Here is a 22,717-nt window from a genome sequence, read left to right as displayed (position 1 = left end):
GAAAATAATGAAGTTGTCTAACCTTTACAATGACAGCTTATTACAGTGGACTTCCCAGACAGCCGGGGGTTGGTTAACATTGACTATCTTATACCATTTTAGGTAGATGACTTTAAGTTTTGTTTATCACAGGCATTTACAAAAAATAACCTGCATCAATTCGTGCTTAAGTTTATGAAATGAGCTAGATTAAGTTTTGCTTACTTCTCTTAGCTGTTCTGCTTGGGGAATCTTCAAGCCTGGTCCTGATTTTATTTTACCAATAGAAAAATATAGTAAATATGAGATTAAAAGGTATTTTCTCCTCTTCTTATTCTAACCTAGTGGTCTCAACTGGAGGTGATTTTGCCCCAAGGGACATTTGGCAATAACTGGAGACATTTTTGCTGTCACAACTAGGGGTGTTACTGTCGTGGGTAGAGGTCAGGGATGCTGCTAGATGTCCTACAACTCACTTGACGGCCCCGTATAAAAAGACACTGTCCTACCCGAAATGTCAGTAGTACCATTTTTGAGCAATTTTCCTCTAACATCTCTTCTAAGAAGGTCTCATTCACATCTGTAGTTTGCATTTCTACATCTAAGCAGAGGACTTAAGCAATTTATTTATTTACATTAAATCTCTTCAAGTTCCAGACCCATTATTTCACTCTCTACTTGATATCTGTTCTTGACTGTTTCTCAGAGGCACCTGAGCTCATCATCATCTTCTCTGAATTCCTGTTCATATTTTAGCTCAATAAATGGTACCAATAACCATCCAATTTGGACATTCAGAAAACATGGAGATGTCTTTATCCTATTTCCCAACTGCCATTTGTTGGGGAGTCGGGTATGGGAAACTGGAAGATGGTGATCAAAATGTACAAACTTCCAATTATATAATAAATAAGTATTAGGGATGTAACGTACAACATGATGACTATGGCTAACATTATAGCTATATGATATGCAGGAAAGTTTTTGAGAGTAAATTGTAACAATAAAGGAAAAAAAATTCTTGTGATGAGAACTGCTTTCTCCTGTTCTTTCTATTGTATCTGTATGAGACAATGGATGGATAACCACAATAGGTTCAGCCAACATTTCATAACATATGGAAAACAAACCATCATGCTGTATGCCTTAAACTAATACAGTGATGTATGTTAACTATTTCTCAACAAAACTGGAAGAAAATAAAGTTTATTTTAATCATGGACAATCTAAGCAAAAAAAAAAAGATAATTTTGTTATGAAATTACATATAATTGGGACCCAAAGTGCTGCTGGATCTAATATTTCTCCTTCAACACTGGATTCACCCTACTTGTAGTAATTGCTCCAGGAATAATCATTCCTCCCAGAACATTTTGTCCTTGTCCAACTCATTCTTCCTCCTGACACTGTGGCTCGCACTGACATCAGAGCTCCTAAATCTTGCCACTGTAGCAAAAAGGCATTAAGGCTGAATATTTGTGGGCTGGGGCACAAGTGTGGGGTGGCATGAAGAACACAGGCACAATCTTAAGAACTTAATATCAGAGCTACAGAGACGCATCAGTTACCTAAGGCTGTGTAACAAATCACCCCAAACTTAGAGGCTCTAAATAATTATGATCTGTTTCCATTGGTCATGAATTTGGAGGACACATGGGGATGGTTTTAATTCTTGTTCCACAGTGTCTAGAAGACTCAAATCCAGGCCTGGAAACATTTGGGAGCTCATTTGCTCACGTTTGATCATAGATACTGATGGTCAGTGGGGGGACTAGCTGGGACTATCAGCCAGAATAACCTACAAGTGGTCTGCCCATTCCAGGGGCAAGTGTTCCAGGAAAAGGATAGTCAGTAGAAGCTGCACTGCCCCCTTCTGGCCAGGCCTCAGAAGTGCAACATCACTGCTACATTCTATTGGCCAAATTAGTCACAGAAGCCCACGCAGGTTTGAGAGGAGGGAACACAGACCACACTTCTCAGCGGAGGCACATCAACATTACACTGTAAGTAGAGTATGTAGATGATATTTATTATATACATGTGTCTATTTTCCAAAGGTGACCACACACACAATCTTCCACAAGAATTACTAGAGGAAACAAGATATTGTGCTGATAGCATTTTGAATTTGAAAGCTTTTCCAAATGATTGGGAAATTAAATTAGTAACATTAACTTCAACACCATTATCCTCCTACCCAGTATGTTGCCTAAAATACATAAATACAAATAAGCACGAATACCCATAAGCTTTTCTGAGATTGCTTGGAAACACCTGCCATTTATAATATTGTTTCTATCAAAAACCCTCCAGCTTTCCAGTCTATCAGGTCAGGAGCACATCTGAACTTCTACTTACACACAATCCTGGGTGAGCACCTAGTTGCTCTTAGTCTTCAATGCCACCCCCCTCCCGCCCTCCCCTGCTGCCCCAGCAGATTCATTCAGTTGTGGATGAAGGCTTCATGTGATATGAACCTGTGGCAATCACCAGGGGCACTCTTTCTCAGCATATAACCACTTTAAAAAAAAAAAAGAGAAGCTGTTAGAAGAGCTGAGAGTTTCAGGACTAACTACAGGAATACGATGTGATTACCACGGTTTCTGTAAACTACCCTCTTGCTTGTCTCAAGCAGTCATTCTCTAGACTAGTGAAAATTGAGTGTGAAATTCTATCTGGGGTCATGTTTATAATGATGGTCCTCAGACTGTCATTAGCGCATCACAAGCAAATCAGCACTTGTATATTCCTAGCTAAATACTCCTCAGTTCTGTCTGCTGACACAATTATTAAAAAGGTGTACCTTTTGGTCAGAAACATAATTATATGGCTCCAGAACAAGGTTTTCACAGCTAGTATCATAGTTTTCTCTGAAAATGTTCTATGACCCAATTTTGTTAACAATTTAATAGGCCTCTAGATATAACCAAGTTAGCCAATATTTTGTCTTTAAAAATCAGTCATTATTTGTGGAAGTACACATAAGTGGTCCAAAATTATTATAACTATCAGTTGAACCAAAAGATATCCTGTCAGAAGCTTATCTTCACAACACAGACAACTGTTAAATTTGACCCCTAATTTAAGTTGTAATATTCATACCCTCTAGCAATAGCTAAGTATATCAAAACCACAACCGTTACATTTAATATTGTATGTGTATTGGTAACTTTGTTAATAGCTCAATTTTTCTTAGATACCATATGTATAATACGCATTAATCACTTAGGTGTAAAATATATATCACAGAGAACATAAAGGTAAAAGATTGAATTTCTCACTGGATTCATAAATCAGTTTTAGGTGTTTTATTAGAATTTAACCTCCATCTTTATCAAGCTTGTCACCTTCTTTTGATGTGTAAAGAGGTCCCTCATGGGTGGAGTCAGTGAAGGAGTGATAAAATCATATTCCTTTAATTCCAGAGTACAGGCCACATTCTAAAATGTAGCATATGTGACTGGACAACACTGAGAATGTAATCAGTGGGACCGAACTCTTCCCGTGTCTACAGGTGACTTATCTGGTCACTTCTATTGTACTGTCAACCTAAGACTTTAGCATGGACAGGAAGCCTCAATGTAACTTTTAGGAATCTAGAAAACCAGAATTAGGGCATGGGCCAAGAAGTATTGGACTGGATATCCAACAATATACAAGCAGTACAGTTTAATATTTATTGAACTAGCTTTATGCGCACCATATAGAACTGCCTATAGAACTTAGTTGAGAATTTTCCTTTCAATATTTCTTGTTTAAACTAAGCCTCACCCCTACAGCAGAAGACAGAATTTATAGTCTCTTTTGCTAAATACTGCCATAACTTAGAAGTTAGCATTTTAGAGAGGCAAATATAGAAAGGTAGGTAAACGTTTATTTTTATAGTCAGTTTTGTGACAGACTGTCAAATTCTCATCTTCAATTTTTAACAAAATTTGGGAATATGAATATGCCTTAGTCCATGCTGAAGTTGAAGATGGACAGTCAAATTCCTCTGTTAACTTAATCCCAACCATATCAATCACATTAAATGTAAGTGACAACACCACAATTAAAAGGCAGAGATTGTCAGCTTAGATAAAGGTAAGTTCCAACTTTATGCTGCTTAAAAGAAATGCACTTTGAATATTAATATCTAAGTAGGTAAAAAGTAAAAGGATGAAAGTGATAGCCCATTCTAAACTGATCAAAATAAATCTGCTGTAACTATGGTAGCAAGCAAAGTAGTTTAGAGAAGAATGAAATCAAGAAAGAAGGTCTTTTCGTAGAGGTCAATTTGTAAAGACAAAAATCCTCAGCTTTACGTACATACCATCTTCAAAATACAAAGCAAAATCTGGTAGAACTGCAAGAAGAGATAGACACTTCCAAGGCTATATTTGAAGATTAAAACTACTCTCTCAATAGTTGATAGACAGAAAATACATAAGTGTATGGAAGACTTCAATAACGCCATCAACCAACTCAAGCCAAATGACAACTTTAAAATAATCTCAGCATCAGAATACAGTCATCTCAAGTGCACATACAACACTTACTGTGATAGACCATACCCAGGACCATATAACAGAAGTCTAAAATTTAAGAGGATTCAATTTATACAAAGTATGTTCTCTGACCACAATAGAATTACGAATGATTAACAAAGATTTCTGGAAAATCCTTAAGTAGTTGGAAATTAAATAAGTTGGAAATTAAATTAAATAATTATTTAATTAAATAATCAAATAATACGTGTCAATGCAAAAAATCAGAAAGGAAGTTAGAAATATTTTTGACCCCAATATAAATCAAAGCACAAAATATAAGAAGTGTATGGCCAGTAAATACACTTTACCATACAATTTACCAAATTTCAGACAGAAATTTGGACCATAAAATTGTATTAGAAAAAAGAAAACTCAAATTAATGATCTCATGCTCTATTTTAAGCAGCTACAAAAAGAGGAAATTAGACCCAAATGAGAAGAAAGGAACTGATAATCAGAGCAGATATAAGAAGTAAAATACAGAAAAATCCATGTACCCCCAAACTAGGTCTTAGAGGAGAAAATAATCTGCTTAAGAGTCTAGTCAGACTGGCCACAAAAAAAAGGGAGATAAAACTCTAACTGTATTAAAATTAAAAGAATACATATCTGTCATATTCTATGAACATTAAGAGGATTTCAAGAGTATTATGAACAATTTTGTGCCAATATATTCAATAATGCCAATGAAATTCTATAATTTATATGAAAAATCCTAAGAAATTAGAATAGGCAAAACAATTCTGAAAGAACAAAAATTGGAGAACACTGACTACAAAAATTAAAAAATCACAGTAATGTAAAAGACAATGTGTTACTGGCCTCAACACAAACAAGTAGATCAATGAAACAGAATAGGAAATCTAGAAGTGGACCCACACATATGCACAACTGATTTTTGACAAAAGTTCAAAGGCAATTCAGTGATGAAAGGATAGTGCTTTCCACAAATATTGCTAGAAAAGTATGTCCTTGTGCAGAAAATGTGAACTTTGTTTCCTATCTTGTACAATATACAGAAATTAAATCAAAACGGATCATATACTTAAATGTAAAACCTAGAACTATAAAAACTTTCAAAGTTAAACATAAAAGATCTATGAAACTGGGCTTGCAAAGATTTCTTAAATATACTTTAAAATATCCAAGAAATTGGTAGTGTGAGCTTTATCAAAATTTCAAGTATTTTTATCTTCACAATATACAATTAAATAAAATGTAAAGGTAGACCACAGTCTGAGAGAATTTTTGCAAGTTACTTATCTGATAAAGAAATTGATTCCAGAATATATAAAGAATGCTCAAAACTCAGTAATAAAAAAACCTAATAGAAAGGTAGACAAAACATGTGAGACATTTCACCAAAAAAATATATGGATGGCAAAGAAACACAAGATACTCAACATAATTAGTCATTAGGAAAATTAAATCCAAATGCTATACCACAGCACACTTTCTAGATTTCCTAAGATTTTTTAAAATTGAAATATAGTTGATTTACAATGTTATGTTAGTTTCAGATGTACAGCAAAGTGATTCAGTTACACACATATAAAAAAATATATGTATTCTTTTTTCACATTTTCTTCCATCATAGGTTCCTACAGGATATTGAGTATAGTTCCCTGTGCTATACATTAGGTCCTTGTTGGTTATCTATTTGATATATAGTACTGTGTATATTTTAGTCCCAAACTCCTGATTTATCCCTCCCTCCCCTTCTCCCTTTTAGTAACAGTAAGTTTATTGTCTGTGACTCTATTTCTGTTTTGTAAATAAGTTCATTTGTATCATTTTTATAGATTCCACAAATAAACACTATCATATACTGTTTGTCTTTGTCTGGCTTGATTCACTTAGTATAACGATCCCTATGTCCATCTGTGTTGGCATTACTTCAAATGGCATTATTTCATTCTTTTTTTATGGCTGAGTAATATTCCATTGTGTCTTGGCTACTGTAAATTGTGCTGCTATGAACATTGGGGTGCGTGTATCTTTTCAAATTATGGTTTTCTCCAGGTATACAGTCAGGAGTAAAATTACAGGATCATATAGTAGCTCTAATTTTTAGTTTTTTTAAGGAACCTCCATACTGTACTCAATAGTGCTGCACCAACTGACATTCCCACCAACAGTGTAGGGGCGTTCCTTTTTCTCCACATTCTCTCCAGCATTTAGTATTTGTAGACTTTTTGATAATGGTCATTCTGAATGGTGTGAGGTGATACTTCATTTAAGTTTTGATTTGCATTTCTCTAATAGTGATGTTGAGTATCTTTTCATGTGCCTATTGGCTATCTGTAGGTCTTCAAAGAAACGTCTCTTTAGAGCTTCTGCCCATTTTTTGATTGGGCTGTTTTTTGATATTGAGCTGTATGAGCCGTTCGTATATTTTGGAGATTAATCCCTCATCAGTTGCAACATTTGCAAATATTTTCTCCCATTCTGTAGGTTGTATTTGTTTTGTTTATGGTTTCTTTTGCTATGCAAAAGCTTTTAAGTTTAATTTAATCATTTTATTTGAGTTATATTTTTGCTTGGTATAAAATTCTATACTGGCATGTTTTCAGTAAATTACTGTCATTACCTTGTGCTTTTCCTTAGTTTCTGACAAGCAGTCTGCTGTCACTCATCTTTGCTCCTCTGTATATACAGTAATGTACATTTTTCTACCTGCTTTAAAGAATGTATCTTTATCACTTTCTTTGCCTTGGAGAGGTTCTCTATTATTTGGTATTGATTCAGTTTTGGGGTCTGTGGATTTATAGATAAATCCTCTTATTTAGTAGATTTTTAACCATTAATTATTCTACTATTTTCTGTCTCCTCCTGTGCTCTGAGAAAATTCACACATTTTAGAAAATTGTTGCAATTTCCAAGTAAGAAATTATAGTACCTTGTAATAAGGTAGAAGCTGATGTGATGAAAAGTGATTTAACATTAAGAGTCTGGATTTCACGGCAAGAGTTTGTCCTGGAGTTAAATATTTAGGGTCATCAGTTTAGCCTGTATGTAGTATAGAAAATGGGAATGATAAGATCACCTAGAAGAGTCTAGGTAAAGGTCAAGACAAGCATGGGGAAAGCCTTTTGAGTAAGGCAAAAGTTTGAGTTCAAGAAGAGGTAAAACTGGAAAGAGAACAGAGGTTTCTGAAAAAAAGTATGGTACCTTGGAAAATAAGTAGTATAATTTCAAAACGGAGGCAGCAGTCAGCTGTGTTACATGCTGGTGAAAAAAATCAGGAAATTCATGGACTATGCCAAGATCAATGTATTTAACAAGATAAAGGTCACAGACATTGGCAGAGTGATTTTAACAGAGGTAGAAACATGGCCTTACAGGATAAGAAAATAAACATATTAAGTACAAACAACTTGTTCAAGTTTTGTTACTAAGGGGAACAGAAAGTTAATACTTAAGGGGCATGTAGTCAATATGTGTAAGTAAATATATAAATTTGTTGATATGCTGTTTTATTTATAAAATTATAATACCATAAACTGCATCATCTTGCTTTTACTCAGTATATTTTGTTCTACTTTTATCAAAGTAGATTTAATGAATTCTTTTAACTGAATAGTATTTTATGACTGTATGGCATATCTATTGTATTTTTCATAATCATTTAACAGTTTTTCACTTATTCATTACATACACTTGTAATGAACATCTTTCTACAACTTTTTATTGACAAGTTTTATGTACAGAAATGAAGTAGCTGAATCATGTGTTACATGTTTTTGACTAGATATTGCCAGCTTCCTCTAAAGCATCCATGATAATTTTCACCTCCACCAGTAATAGGACAGTAAATTTTCTCCCTTTATCCTTACTGTTGTTATTGTCAGACTTGGAACTTTGCCAATACACTGAATTTTTACTGTTAGATTTTTTTGAATTTCAGTTTCTAGATATGAAACAATCCTCAAGCACATATGAACTGGCCATTTTTATTTTCTTCGTGAATTCCTGTTCAGATCCTTTACCCACCTCTTAGACACGTTCTTACATTTCTTATACCTCCTCTTGGGCTGGAATGGGAAGCGCCCCAGCAGGAAGCCCCAGTCCCCCATGTGCTGAGCTTGGCAAAACCTGCCGCTTGGAGGAGCACCGTCCTGCCTCTGTGTTCAGGACTGCTCCCACTTTTTTTTTTTTTTTTTTTTGCGGTACGCAAGCCTCCCACTGTTGTGGCCTCTCCCGCTGCGGAGCACAGGCTCCGGACGTGCAGGCTCAGCGGCCATGGCTCACGGGCCCAGCCGCTCCGCGGCATGTGGGATCCTGCCCGACCGGGGCACGAACCCGTGTCCCCTGCATCGGCAGGCAGACTCCCAACCACTGCGCCACCAGGGAAGCCCTGCTCCCACTTTTGTTAGATGCCCCGTCTCATGCCCTGGCTCACAGGGAGGAAGGGAACACAAAAGGATCAAGCAGCCTGACCGGTTCCTCTGCAGTACCTGAATGCCTCTCCCTGCCAGGCGCTCCGACGCCTGGACCCCTGCCGGGGTCCACCACCTCTAGGCAGTGGAGTGTCCCCATCACTGTGAGCCTCTCCCCAGCAGATGCTCAATATTCCCATGTGCAGCCATTTCACTGTTCAGTATCATCTTCCCTACTTTCTTAAGAGTTTCCCACAATTCCTGCTCCTCTGAGAAATCCTTTTATTCTTTTTGATCACACTGTATTTATGTGTTTTCTATCATTACATAGTTTATATTGTTTGAGGGAGGAGAAAGGACTGATGCTTACAACCACTGTCCCAGCTCTGACAATTTCAGAGCGTCCTGGGAGGAACAAAGAGCCTCAACAGTTTAACATTTTACCTTCAAAACTCTTAAGGCATCACACACACTATTCAGCCACTAAGAAATGAGCCTGACCCAGGATAAGACAACAAAGCTTTCCATGTACATCCCTTTATATCACTGAACTTTCAGGTTAGTAAAGCCCAAGCCACACACTAGAAAACGGATTACTGGCATTAATTCATTACATTTAACAAGTAATGATATTTATGTTAATAGATTACTGAATTTTTTTTTTACAATAAATAAGGCTGTAAAATTTAAAAGGGAAAAAGTACTTTCAATTAAAGCAGGAAAACCTTTAATGGCCACACATCTGCAAAATGTATTTCGCATTACCTTTCCTTCTCAGCTGAGTTACAGTAATTTAAAATATTAAAGGTCTGTTAAAATATTTTTATATTTTAAAATATAAAATGTTGGAGACCAGTAAAAATAAGAGACATGTAACGAAGGAGGATTTCTCAGGATGCAGGATGGGATTCACAGAACTAAGACGCTCCTCCCAGGAAGAGCTGTTCACCTTGCACTCTCCCACCCACTCACTAATGGATCCCAGTTGTATTTTTTTTTTATGGGAAGATAAAATGGGTGGCGGGAGTCTTAGATGTTTTGACAATATTTAGTTTATAAAATCATCAGGCTGAGTCATTACTTATCTTTCATGGAGGAAATAAGGCCATGTTGAAACCTTCTAAGGCTCAGCCAACCAAAAGTTGTGTTTTTCTTTGTTTTTTTGCGGTACGCGGGCCTCTCACTGCTGTGGCCTCTCCCGTTGCGGAGCACAGGCTCCGGACGCACAGGCTCAGCGGCCACGGCTCACGGGCCCAGCTGCTCCGCGGCATGTGGGATCTTCCCGGACCGGGGCACGAACCCGTGTCCCCTGCATCGGCAGGCGGACGCTCAACCACTGTGCCACCAGGTAAGCCCTTTTTTTTTTTTTTTTTTTAAAAAAAACTAAGAGGGTGAGGTTGGTTCCCAGCAGTGTCACAGATCCCAGGAAGAGACGCAGGGGGGGTGGTCGCAGACCTGGCTGAACACTCCAAACACCGAGGCAGAAAGAGGCTTTAATAACCCATCAGGCCACACCCCAAGTCAATTAAGCCCATGTCTCTGGGGCTGGGATCTGGTGTCAGATACTGAAAGCCCCTCAGGTGATTCCTCTGAACCCTCAGCCAGAGTTGAGAAACTATCACGGAGCTTCTGAGACAGTGACTTAAACCTTCGTAGTTTCGTCCATCCAGAGAGTAGTCCTTTCCATTGGATTTTACCCTGTTTTGCAAGGTTCTGACTCCTTATGCCCTCCCACTGGTATTTACCACCATTGAATCTTCTTCCAGAGAAAGTTACCAAATTCAGAGTACCCTGAAACAGGTATTTAAGAATTTCCATCTACATTCACTTGAAAACAAAGGGACATTTAGAGTGACTGCTTCCTCCACACTTCTTCTTACATTTAGAATCACAAGAAACTCAAAATAGATTTTTAAAATATAGCTTTTTTTCTCTGTAACACATTCCTTTGTAATTATAGCCATTAAACAAGCATTTTTATTTTAATTGAATGTTTCATTATCTCTAAAGTGATTCAACCTGCAGTGCCCACCACACAATCATGTCTGAAGAAAAGAGCTCTCTCCCAGGAACTTTGCAAGGCAGCAAAATATATATATATCTACACACACACATATATATACACACACAATCCACTGGACAGTTCTTCCAAAAAGGTAGTTGCTACTGTAAATAACTTTCACTTCCAAGAATGATGTGGAATGTTTTTATCTTAAATCGCACTTTTCTAAACAGAAACCATCCTACCTTCTCCTGAAGTCCGAAGTGACCTGAATGTATAAGTGTGCTCAGGAGACTGGAGAAAAGAGATGCATTCCCTTGCTCTCTATTTCTAGCTGCGGTTAAACATACAGAACTTTCTGGTTATCCCATTAGCAGTGATGAGTTCGCCCTGGGTCATTCCTTGGCCAGCTCAGCAAGAGCCTTGTAACCAATAGCACATATTTCAAAAATGAATAGCTAGAGACAGCGTGGTTATTTGCCACGTTCAACAGCAGAGAAGAGAGACTCTCTCCCCCTCCCCGCTCCGAAGCTATGGGGTGGGAAGGTGGTGGGATGTAGGGGCCTTGACTCTCAGAGAAACCTAGGAACAAGGGGCCGTAAGCAGCCTCAGGGGAGTTGGACCAGGAACACGGTCTCAGAGTTGAGGGGACTCGAGTCCAGGGGCGTCTGCAGAGAGCATATGTGGAGCTTCTCATGGGTTACCCAACACGCCTGCATGAGTTTCCCACCGCTGCTGCAACAACTGCTGCAAACAGAGCACCTTAACACAACAAAAGCATGTTCTTACCTTCAGACGTGTAAAACCAAGGTGTTGGGCAGGGCTGCTTTCCTCCCGGAGGCTCTAGGGAAGAATCCCATGTCTCTTTCAGCGACTCGAGGGGCCCGTGTTCCTGAGCTCACGACCTCTTCTTCACATCACCCGCCATCTTGCTTCCAGCAGCACACCTCCAACTATGGCTGGGAGCTGCACGCCTCCCTCTTATAAGGGCAGGGTCACATTGACTCCACCTGGATAATCTAATCTCCCACCTGAAGACCCTTAACTAATCCTGCCAAGCAAGGTAGTGTATTCACAGGTGCCAGGAATTAAGGTGTGCACATCTCTGAGGGGGGAATTGACAGCCCACCAGGATTCCCATCATGAGGATACACTTCACGTGTGATTTTTCTCCTGAAAACAATTTAGGGATCATACAAGAAAGATGTGGCGCAAAGACCTTTGGGTAACTCTTAACACCAGCTAAGATGAGAGGAGTGGAAGAGCCTATTTGAATTGTAAGTTTTCTCACAAAACGTAAATGAGAGAGAACAGGAATTAAGCAGAAGGGAACCGTGAAGCTTGGTTTCTATTACTGCAGCTTAGTAAGAGCTACTGTTAAAACGTCAAGCTTCCTATGTGCCAGCCGCTGCAGCTGGTACTTGGTATGTGCCACCCCATTTAGTCCTGCATGGGTATTTCTCATTCACCAATGAATAAACGGAACCAAACAGAATTTAAGTAATTTGGCCAAAGTCACACAGCTAGTAGGTGGCAAGACAAGGATTCTCGTCCTTGGCTCTGGGCACCAAAGCCCGTGGGTATTCCTGCTGCACGAGATGCCTTGACTGTTGAGGGTGCAGGAGGCACGGTGGACAGTGGCAGCAGCCCTGCAGCAGGACTCAGAAAGCTGCTTCCTGCTCCAGTCCAGCCGCCGTGCAGGCTGTGGGGAAACGCAGTCACTTGTGAAAGGAAAGATCTCGTTCTACCTTGTCTCTTCCTTCTTTATTTCTCTGAGTCTCAAATGAGAACCTTATTTGCTTCTTCCAGAAGCCCTGAGGATAACAACCTTCCAGGTCAACGTCTCACGCTCAGGTGCATCTCCTAAGAGAGGGTTTCCCTGAGGCACTGCGTAATCTTGCCTCCGACCCCTGACGACTTTGACCTTTCAGTTACCTTCACATCTCTTTCTCCAGGAAACCGACTTCTGCTTCCTCATGCCAATCTGACAGTTCTTCCTGTTGTTTGTTGGCTTTTCTTGTTTATTTTAACATACTTCGTTGAAGTGTAATTTATATAAAGTGTACCCATTGAGGTGCACATTTCAATGAGCCTTGATAAACGTACACACCCATGTCACCACCTCCCAAATCAAGATTCAGGATGTTTCCGACACTTCAAAACTTCTTTCCTGCACCTTCTCACTCCGTCCTCTCTTCAGCTCTAGTCCTAGGCAGCCGTTCATCTGGTTTCTGTCACAGCAGATTATACTGGTCTTTCCTGGAGCTTAATGTGAATAGAATCATACAGTAATACTCTCTATGCCTGGCTTCCTTCACTCAGTGTGGTGTTTGTTGAGATCCCTGCTGTTGCACCATCACTAACTAATTCATTGTATCCCTAGGTGTTATTCACCCAGAGCTGTATCTCTAAGAACTTAGAGCACAGTGATGTGAAGGGTGTGTTGGACTTCACAGCACTGACTCTGAAGAGAAAAAAAAAACTTGCTATAAAATTACAATATTTTACCCACAGAATCTAGCAAAATAATTGCCATGTTTACAATAAAGCATTTTATAATCCCTTTAATGATTTCATTAAAAATGCACAGTCAGTGACAGGTAATAAGTTAACAGAATTCCATACACTAGTATGACTCCTGTCATGCAAAGGCTACTGTCAACCATTGCTTAGCACAAGTTTCCTTTGCATTTGGTATTATTAAAATAAAAATGGTTTCTCGTGTGATATTTGCAGTGCCATTACAGCATACTCTAAATATAATTTAGGGATTATAAAACATGTAACATTTATCCAAAAGATCAGTTACAGAAATGCATATTCAGAGATTTAATCGTTTGCTTATACTGGAAATTACAATTTAATGGGTTGAGATGTGCCAGATGCTCCCCGTGAATACCCAGCGTATTTCACACCATTCTAAACTCTCTGCTGTATGCAGTCGTCAATCCTGAACACTTCGCTTGCAAGTATGTTTTGCCAGGGAGGTTATAGATAGACACTGCCAAGTCCGTGGCTTTAGGAAGGTGAAAGAGCTTATCCTCAAGTGGCAACTGCAATTAGATGCATGGGTGTCTGCAACTTGCTGACGTGGGATGCCGCCTGTGGGCTTCGGACGCCCTATTGAGAATCATCTACTTTAGTACCATCACGGTTAAGGCTATTGGGAGTAGCTTCCCTACAATCCCTGAGCTTCCATATTTTTTCACTTCTCACACTTGCCAATGATTTTGTTAGCCTCTCATTTCATGTATTAAACGTATTACTGGTAGTAGAAAACAGCAAAGTCATACCATCTTAACATCTAAAGGGGGAAAAAAAAAGATAATCTGCAAAGGTTTAATGTTCCTTTAACTCATCAGAGAGCTGAAGGTCATAATGCAACCAAGAAAACTGAATACCAAGGAGTGACAGGTCTCTAGAGAAGAGGCTGAAAAACAGTTTCCTACCTGTGGCCGAGCAGGAGAGGAAGAGATGGCTGCCATGGAGGCGGGTAAGAAGAAATCAGCCAAAATTTTAAGGCTGAGTGTCGTTAGCGCATTAGTTTAGAAAATAACCGGGAGTCCTACATGAAAGAAGGATTCCTCATGGTCCGGCATCATTTGTTGACTTAAGAGACTGGGGATAGGACAGAGGACCGGAGACAGCCCGATGCAATCAGCTGCCCCTGAGGAGAGGCATGAAGCCCGTCCCCAAGCCCATGTCTTATATGACTGGCCGAACCCCGATATAGGCTTCCTAACCCACAGAACTTACGGTTGTGATTTAAAGGTTCAGGGAGACCCAGTGGAACTTCCCCTGTCTGTCAAAAGTCAACTAAATTCAATACCACGTTTCTCAGGGAATTTCAAATTTAAAGTCATGTTCAAAGACACGAAAAAAACAGTGATGAGATCTATGATGCCTCTACTTAGTTTTCCTATTAGCCTTTGCATAAGGCAAATGTATCTTAAAGAATGGCAGTGCAATGTCATTACGTAACCAGGGAGCACTCCAATTGCACCTGTGTCTCATCTTTGCAGGTGCAAATTAACACCAACTCTGGCACCTGCAATAAAACTATTTATTTGAAAAACGCTTCATTATCTATACCAAGCAACAGAGATGCTAGATGTGGTTTTCCTTCCTTTGGTAGCAATATAAGTGTAATTTCTCAGTCTTACCTCAGAGTTGTGTCATCCCCATCACTGTCGAAGTCTAGTCTGAAAGTACCTTGATCACTTGATATCAGTTTGGACATGATACTATATTGCTGTATTGGTCACATGATGATTATTAGACTTATTGATCAGGAAGTAATGACTATTTTATACTATTTAGTAAGAAATGGTCTTATCACAGAGTGAAAAATCGAAAGAAGGCCAAGGGCCAATCTACTTATGGAAGGTCCTATGGATCTAGTTATCTGGAGTATGTTAAAATTGTCTCTCTAAAGATAAAAACAAACAATTTAAAAAGTTTTTTCCAATTTTCAACTTTTAATTCTATGAAAGAGACACAATTCTTTGTGTCTGTGCCCCAAATAACACAGTGGAATGGGAGACCTCTGATTATAGTAGTAATGAATTAGAAATAAATGTTTATTCAAAACAAAAAAAGAAATAAATATTCAAAACTGAATAAAGAAATAAATCTTTATTCAAAACAAAATAATAAATTTGAATGCAGTAACTAAAATAGTTCCTAAAAAGGTCCAGGAGATTGGTTCAAGAGGGCCAAGTAGAAGGACATGCTCTCACTCCCTCTTTCGAGAACACTGGAATCACAACTAACTGCTGAACAATCGAGAGGAAGATACTGGAACTCATCAAAAAAGATACCCCACATGCAAAGACAAAGGAGAAGCTGCAATGAGATGGTAGGAGGGGTGCCATCACAATAAAATCAAATCCCATAACTGCTGGGTGGGTGACTCAAAAACTGGAGAACACTTATACCACAGAAGTCCACCCACTGGAGTGAAGGTTCTGAGACACAGGTCACGTTTCCCAACCTGGGGGTCCGGCAACGGGAGGAGGAATTCCTAGAGAATCAGACTTTGAAGGCTAGCAGTATTTGATTGCAGGACTTTGGCAGGACTGGGGGAAACAGAGACTCCACTCTTGGAGGGCACACACAAAGTAGTGTGCACATGGGGACCCAGGGGAAGGAGGAGTGACCCCATAGGAGACTGAACCAGACCTACCTGCTAGTGTTGGAGGGTCTCCTGCAGAGGCAGGGGGCGGCTGTGGCTCACCAAGGGACAAGGACACTGGCAGCAGAAGTTCTGGGAAGTACTCCTTGGCGTGAGCCCTCCAGGAGTCCGCCATTAGCCCCACCAAAGGTAGGCTCCAGTGTTGGGTCACCTCAGGCCAAACAACCAACAGGGAGGGAACCCAGCCCCACCCATCAGCAGACAAGCAGATTAAAGTTTTACTGAGCTCTGCCCACCAGGGCAACAGCCAGCTCTATCCACCACCAGTCCCTCCCATCAGGAAACATCCACAAGCCTCTTAGAAAGCCTCATCCACCAGAAGGCAGACAGCAGAAGCAGGAAGAACTACAATCCTGCAGCCTGTGGAACAAAAACCACATTCACAGAAAGACAGACAAGATGAAAAGGCAGAGGGCTATGTACCAGATGAAGGAACAACATAAAACCTCAGAAAAACAACTAAATGAAGTGGAGATAGGCAACCTTCCGGAAAATGAATTCAGAATAATGATAGTGAAGATGATCCACGTCCTCAGAAAAAGAATGGAGGCAAAGATCATGAAGATGCAAGAAATGTTTAATAAAATCTAGAAGAATTAAAGAACAAACAAACAGAGATGAACAATACAATAACTGAAATGAAAAATACACTAGAAGGAATCAATAGCAGAATAACTGAGGCAGAAGAATGGATAAGGGACCTGGAAGACAGAATGGTGGAATTCACTGCCATGGAGCAGAATAAAGAAAAAAGAATGAAAAGAAATGAAGGCAGCCTAAGAGACCTCTGGGACAACATTAAATTCAACAACATTCGCATTATAGGGGTCCCAGAAGGAGAAGAGAGAGAGAAAGGACCTGAGAAAATATTTGAAGAGATTATAGTCGAAAACTTCCCTAACATGGGAAAGGAAATAGCCACCCAAGTCCAGGAAGTGCAGAGAGTCCATACAGGATAAACCCAAGGAGAAACACGCTGAGACATGTAGTAATCAAATTGGCAAAAATTAAAGACAAAGAAAAATTATTCAAAGCAGCAAGGGAAAAACAACAAATAACATACAAGGGAACTCCCATAAGGTTAACAGCTGATTTCTTAGCAGAAACTCTACAAGCCAGAAGAGAGTGGCATGGTATAGTTAAAGTGATGAAAGGGAAGAACCTAAAACCAAGAGTACTCTACCTGGCAAGGATCTCATTCAGATTTGATGGAGAAATCACAAGCTTTACAGACAAGCAAAAGCTAAGAGAATTCACCACCATCAAACCAGCTCTACAACAAATGCTAAAGGAACTTCTCTAAGTGGGAAATACAAGATAAGAAAAGGACCTACAAAAACAAACCCATAACAATTAAGAAAATGGTAATAGGAACATGCATATCAATAATTACCTTAAACGTGAATGGATTAAATGCTCCAACCAAAAGACACAGGCTTGCTGAATGGATACAAAAGCAAGACCCATATATATACTGTCTACAAGACATCCACTTCAGATATAGGGGCACATACACACTGAAAGTGAGGGGGTGGAAAAAGATATTCCATGCAAATGGAAATCAAAAGAAAGCTGGAGTAGCAATTCTCATATCACACAAAATAGACTTTAAAAGAAAGAATGTTACAAGAGACAAGGAAGGACACTATGTAATGATCAAGGGATCAATCCAAGAAGCAGATATAACAATTATTAATACATATGAACCCAACATAGGAGCACCTCAATACATAAGGCTCTGTGAACAGCTATAAAAGAGGAAATCAACAGTAACACAAAAATAGTGCAGGATTTTAACACCTCACTTACACCAATGGATAGATCACCCAAACAGAAAATTAATAAGGAAAGACAAGCTTTAAATGACACAATAGAGCAGATAGATTTAATTGATATTTATAGGACATTCCATCCAAAAACTACAGATTACACTTTCTTCTCAAATGCACACAAACATTCTCTAGGATACATCACATCTTGGGTCAAAAATCAAGCCTCAGTAAATTTAAGAAAATGGAAATCATATCAAGCATCTTTTCTGACCACAATGCTCTGAGATTAGAAATCAATTACAGGGAAGAAAAAGTAAGAAACACAAACACATGGAGGCTAAAAAATACATTACTAAATAACCAAGAGATCACTGAAGGAATCAAAGAGGAAATCAGAAAATACCTAGAGACAAATGACAATGAAAACACAACAATCCAAAACCTATGGGATGCAGCAAAAGCAGTTCTAAGAGGGAAGTTTATAGCTATACAAGCTTACCTCAAGAAATAAGAAAAATCTCAAATAAATAATCTAACGTTACACCTAAAGGAACTAGAGAAAGAAGAACAAACAAAACCCTAAGTTAGCAGAAGAAAATAAATCATAAATATCAGAGCAGAAATAAATGAAATAGAAACAAAGAACACAAAGCAAAGATCAATAAAACTAAAAGCTGGTTCTTTGAAACAATAAACAAAATTGATAAACCATTAGCCAGACTCGTCAAGAAAAAAAGGGAGAGGACTCAAATCAATAAATTTAGAAATGAAAAAGGAGAAGTTATAACAGACATGGCAGAAATACAAAGCATCCTAAGAGACTACTACAAGCAACTCTATGCCAATAAAATGGACAACCTGGAAGAAACGGACAAATGCTTAGAAAGGTACAACCTTCCAAGACTGAACCAGGAAGAAATAGAAAATATAAACAGACGAATCACAAGCACTGAAATTGAAAATGTGATTAAAAATCTTCCAACAAACAAAAGTCCAAGACCAGATGGCTTCACAGGTGAATTCTATCAAACATTTAGAGAAGGCCTAACACCCATCCTCCTCAAACTCTTCCAAAAAATTGCAGAGGAAGGAAAACTCCCAAACTCATTCTATGAGGTCACCATCACCCTGATAGCAAAAACAGACAAAGATACTACAAAAAAAGAAAATTATAGACCAATATCACTGATGAACATAGATGCAAAAATCCTCAACAAAATACTAGCAAACAGGATCCAACAACACATTAAAAGGATCATACACCATGATCAAGTGGGATTTATTCCAGAGATGCAAGGATTCTTCAATATACACAAAACAATCAATGTCATACACCATATTAACAAATGGAAGAATAAAAACCATATGATCATCTCAGTAGATGCAGAAAACGCTTTTGACAAAATTCAACACCCATTAATGATAAAAACTCTCCAGAAAGTGGGCATAGAGGGAACCTACTTCAACATAATAAAGGCCATATACAACAAGCCCACAGCAAACATCATTCTCAATGGTGAAAAACTGAAAGCATTTCCTCTAAGATCAGTAACGAGACAAGGATGTCCACTCTCACCACTGATATTCAACATAGTTTTGGAATTCCTAGCCATGGCAATCAGAGAAGAAAAAGAAATAAAAGGAATACAAATTGCAAAAGAAGAAGTAAAACTGTCACTGTTTGTAGATGACATGATACTCTACATAGAGAATCCTAAAGATGCCACCAGAAAACTACTAGAGCTACTCAATGAATTTGGTAAAGTTGCAGGATACAAAATTAATGCACAGAAATCTCTTGCATTCCTATACACTAATGATGAAAAATCTGAAAGAGAAATTAAGGAAAGACTTCCATTTACCATTGCAACAAAAATAATAAAATGCCCAGGAATAAACCTACTGAGGGAGACAAAAGACCTGTATGCAGAAAATTAGAAGACACTGATGAAGGTAATTAAAGATGATACCAACAGATGGAGAGATATACCATGTTCTTGGATTGGAAGAATCAATGCTGTGAAAATGACTCTACTACCCAAAGCAATCTACAGATTCAATGCAATCCCTATCAAATTACCAATGGCATTTTTTTTACAGAACTAGAAAAAATAATCTTAAAATTTGTATGGAGACACAAAAGACCCCGAATAGCCAAAGCAGTCTTGAGGGAAAAACACGGAGCTGAAGGAATCAGACTCTCTGACTTCAGACTATACTACAAAGCTACAGTAATCAAGAGAATATGGTATTGGCACAAAAACAGAAATATAGATCAATGGAACAGGATAGAAAGCCCAGAGATAAACCCATGCACTTATGGCCATCTAATGTATGATAAAAGAGGTGGGGATATACAATGGAGAAAAGACAGTCTCTTCAATAAGTGGTGCTGGGAAAACCGGACAGCTAAATGTAAAAGAATGAAATTAGAACACTCCCTAACACCATATACAAAAAGAAACACAAAATTGATTAGAGACCTAAATGTAAGACCAGGCACTATAAAACTCTTAGAGGAAAACATAGGCAGAACACCCTATGACATAAATGACAGCAAGATATTTTTTGATCCACCTCCTAGAGTAATGGAAATAAAAACAAAAATAAACAAATGGGACCTAATGAAACTTAAAAGCTTTTGCACAGCAAGGAAACCATAAAGAAGACGAAAAGACACCCTCAAAATGGGAGAAAATATTTGCAAATGAATCATCAGAGAAAGGATAATCTCCAAAATATATAAACAGCTCATGCAGCTCAATATTAAAAAAACAAACAACCCAATCCAAAAATGGGCAGAAGACCTAAATAGACATTTCTCCAAAGAAGACATACAGATGGCCAGAAAAGCTGCTCAACATCACTAATTATTAGAGAAATGCAAATCAAAACTACAATGAGGTGTCACCTCACACCAGTTAGAATGGGCATCATCAGAAAATCTACAAACAACAAATGCTGGAGAAAGTGTGGAGAAAAGGGAATCCTCTTGCACTGTTGGCGGGAATGTAAATTGATCCAGCCACTATGGAGAACAGTATGGAGGTTCCTTAAAAAACCAAAAATAGAATTACCATATGACTCAGCAATCCCACTACTGGGCATATACCCAGAGAAAACCATAATTCAAAATGACACATGCACCCCAATATTCATTGCAGCACTATTTACAATAGCCAGGTCATGGAAGCAACCTAAATGCCCATCGACAGATGAATGGATAAAGAAGATGTGGTACATATTGTACAATGGAATATTACTCAACCATAAAAAGGAACGAAATTGGGTCATTTGTAGAGACGTGGATGGATCTAGAGTCTGTCATACAAAGTGAAGTAAGTCAGAAAGAGAAAAACTAATATCGTATATTAACGCATATATGTGGAATCTAGAAAAATGGTAGAGAAGAACTGGTTTGCAGCGCAGAAGTTGAGACACAGATGTAGAGAACAAACGTATGGTCACCAAGGGGGGAAAGCAGCGGGTGGTGGTGGTGGTGGTGTGATGAATTGGGCAATTGGGATCAACATGTATACACTGATGTGTATAAAACTGATGACTAATAAGAAAAATAAATAAATAAACAATAAACATTTAAAAAATTAAATAAAAATAAATAAATAAAATTGGTTCCTAAAAGAATCAACTAGGTAATCGTGTAATAAGAAATTACAAGGCTAAGATGTGGAATACACTGGATGTCAGTGAGAAGGGCCCAGCATTTGGGATCATTCTGCCCGGTATTAAAACAAGACCAACAGCTGAGGGAATGAGCAGGAAACCTTCATCCTCGTGGAACTAGCAGGACGGGAGCTGGAATACAGAGCATGCTAACTCTGCAACACTGTAAACCACCTTTATTTAAATTTGAGGATTTAATGTGCTGTATCCTAAGGGTAAATAGAAATGGAAGCAAACAAGCCCTTACATACACTATAGCACTCCTGTGCGTTATATCAGTGATCAAAAAAAACCCCCTCATACCCTGATACTGGGCTGGGTTAATCAGGTATTTCTAATGTCCTCAGGTACCTGAAAGAGGTTAACAAATTCTCTCTGGAAGAATATGACCTCATCCAATACTCTGACAATTATTTTTAAAAAATAATATTTCAACTAAAATGTTTAGCACACAATCAATGATGTCTAGGGACATAAGAAAACATGCCATCTAAATGGAGACCAATACACACAAAATATTAAGCAAAAACTGGTTCTCAGTAACTCCTGATAGTATAATCAATAGATATAGTTTATAAATAACTATGCTTACTATGGAGATAAAAGGAAAGCGTTAGCATTTCAGCAAAGACACTGCTAATATATAGGTCTTAGATCCCAAAGAAAATATGTTTCCACCAGGAATCACAACAATGGTCGCTCTGAATCACAAGTTGAGGCTGACACATTGTCACTTATGGCTCATCAATCAGCAACAAATGATCACAGTTGACTGATCCTGTTTTTCAAGGGAGAAATGGAATTGCTACTCTAAAATTGGCTCAAGAAAAATGTCTGGAATTCAGGTAGTTCTCTGGTAGTTCTGTTTAGTGATGTGCCTGTCCAGTACTACAAGTTAATGAAAGACCACAACACCACCAAATAAGTAAGATCACTAATGACTCAGAATTTTTCATAATGATTTGGTTCATTCTATGAAATTAAGAACCATGATTGGATAAGGCTCTAGCTGAGGGCAAAGAGAAGAAATTGGTATCAGAAAAAAGAAATTATAAATATCAACTACAGCCTTGTAACAATTAGCAGAAACTTTGGCAGAGTCTCATCCCCATATACTAATATTGTATATAAGATGAGTTGGTGATGGTGGTCATTAAGTTATATGATATCTAAAGGGG

Source organism: Grampus griseus (assembly GCF_964374135.1).
Source record: "Grampus griseus genome assembly, chromosome: 21".
NCBI lineage: Eukaryota > Metazoa > Chordata > Mammalia > Artiodactyla > Delphinidae > Grampus > Grampus griseus.
The sequence above is the reverse complement of the archived record's forward strand: the minus strand, read 5'-3'. Positions refer to the sequence as shown.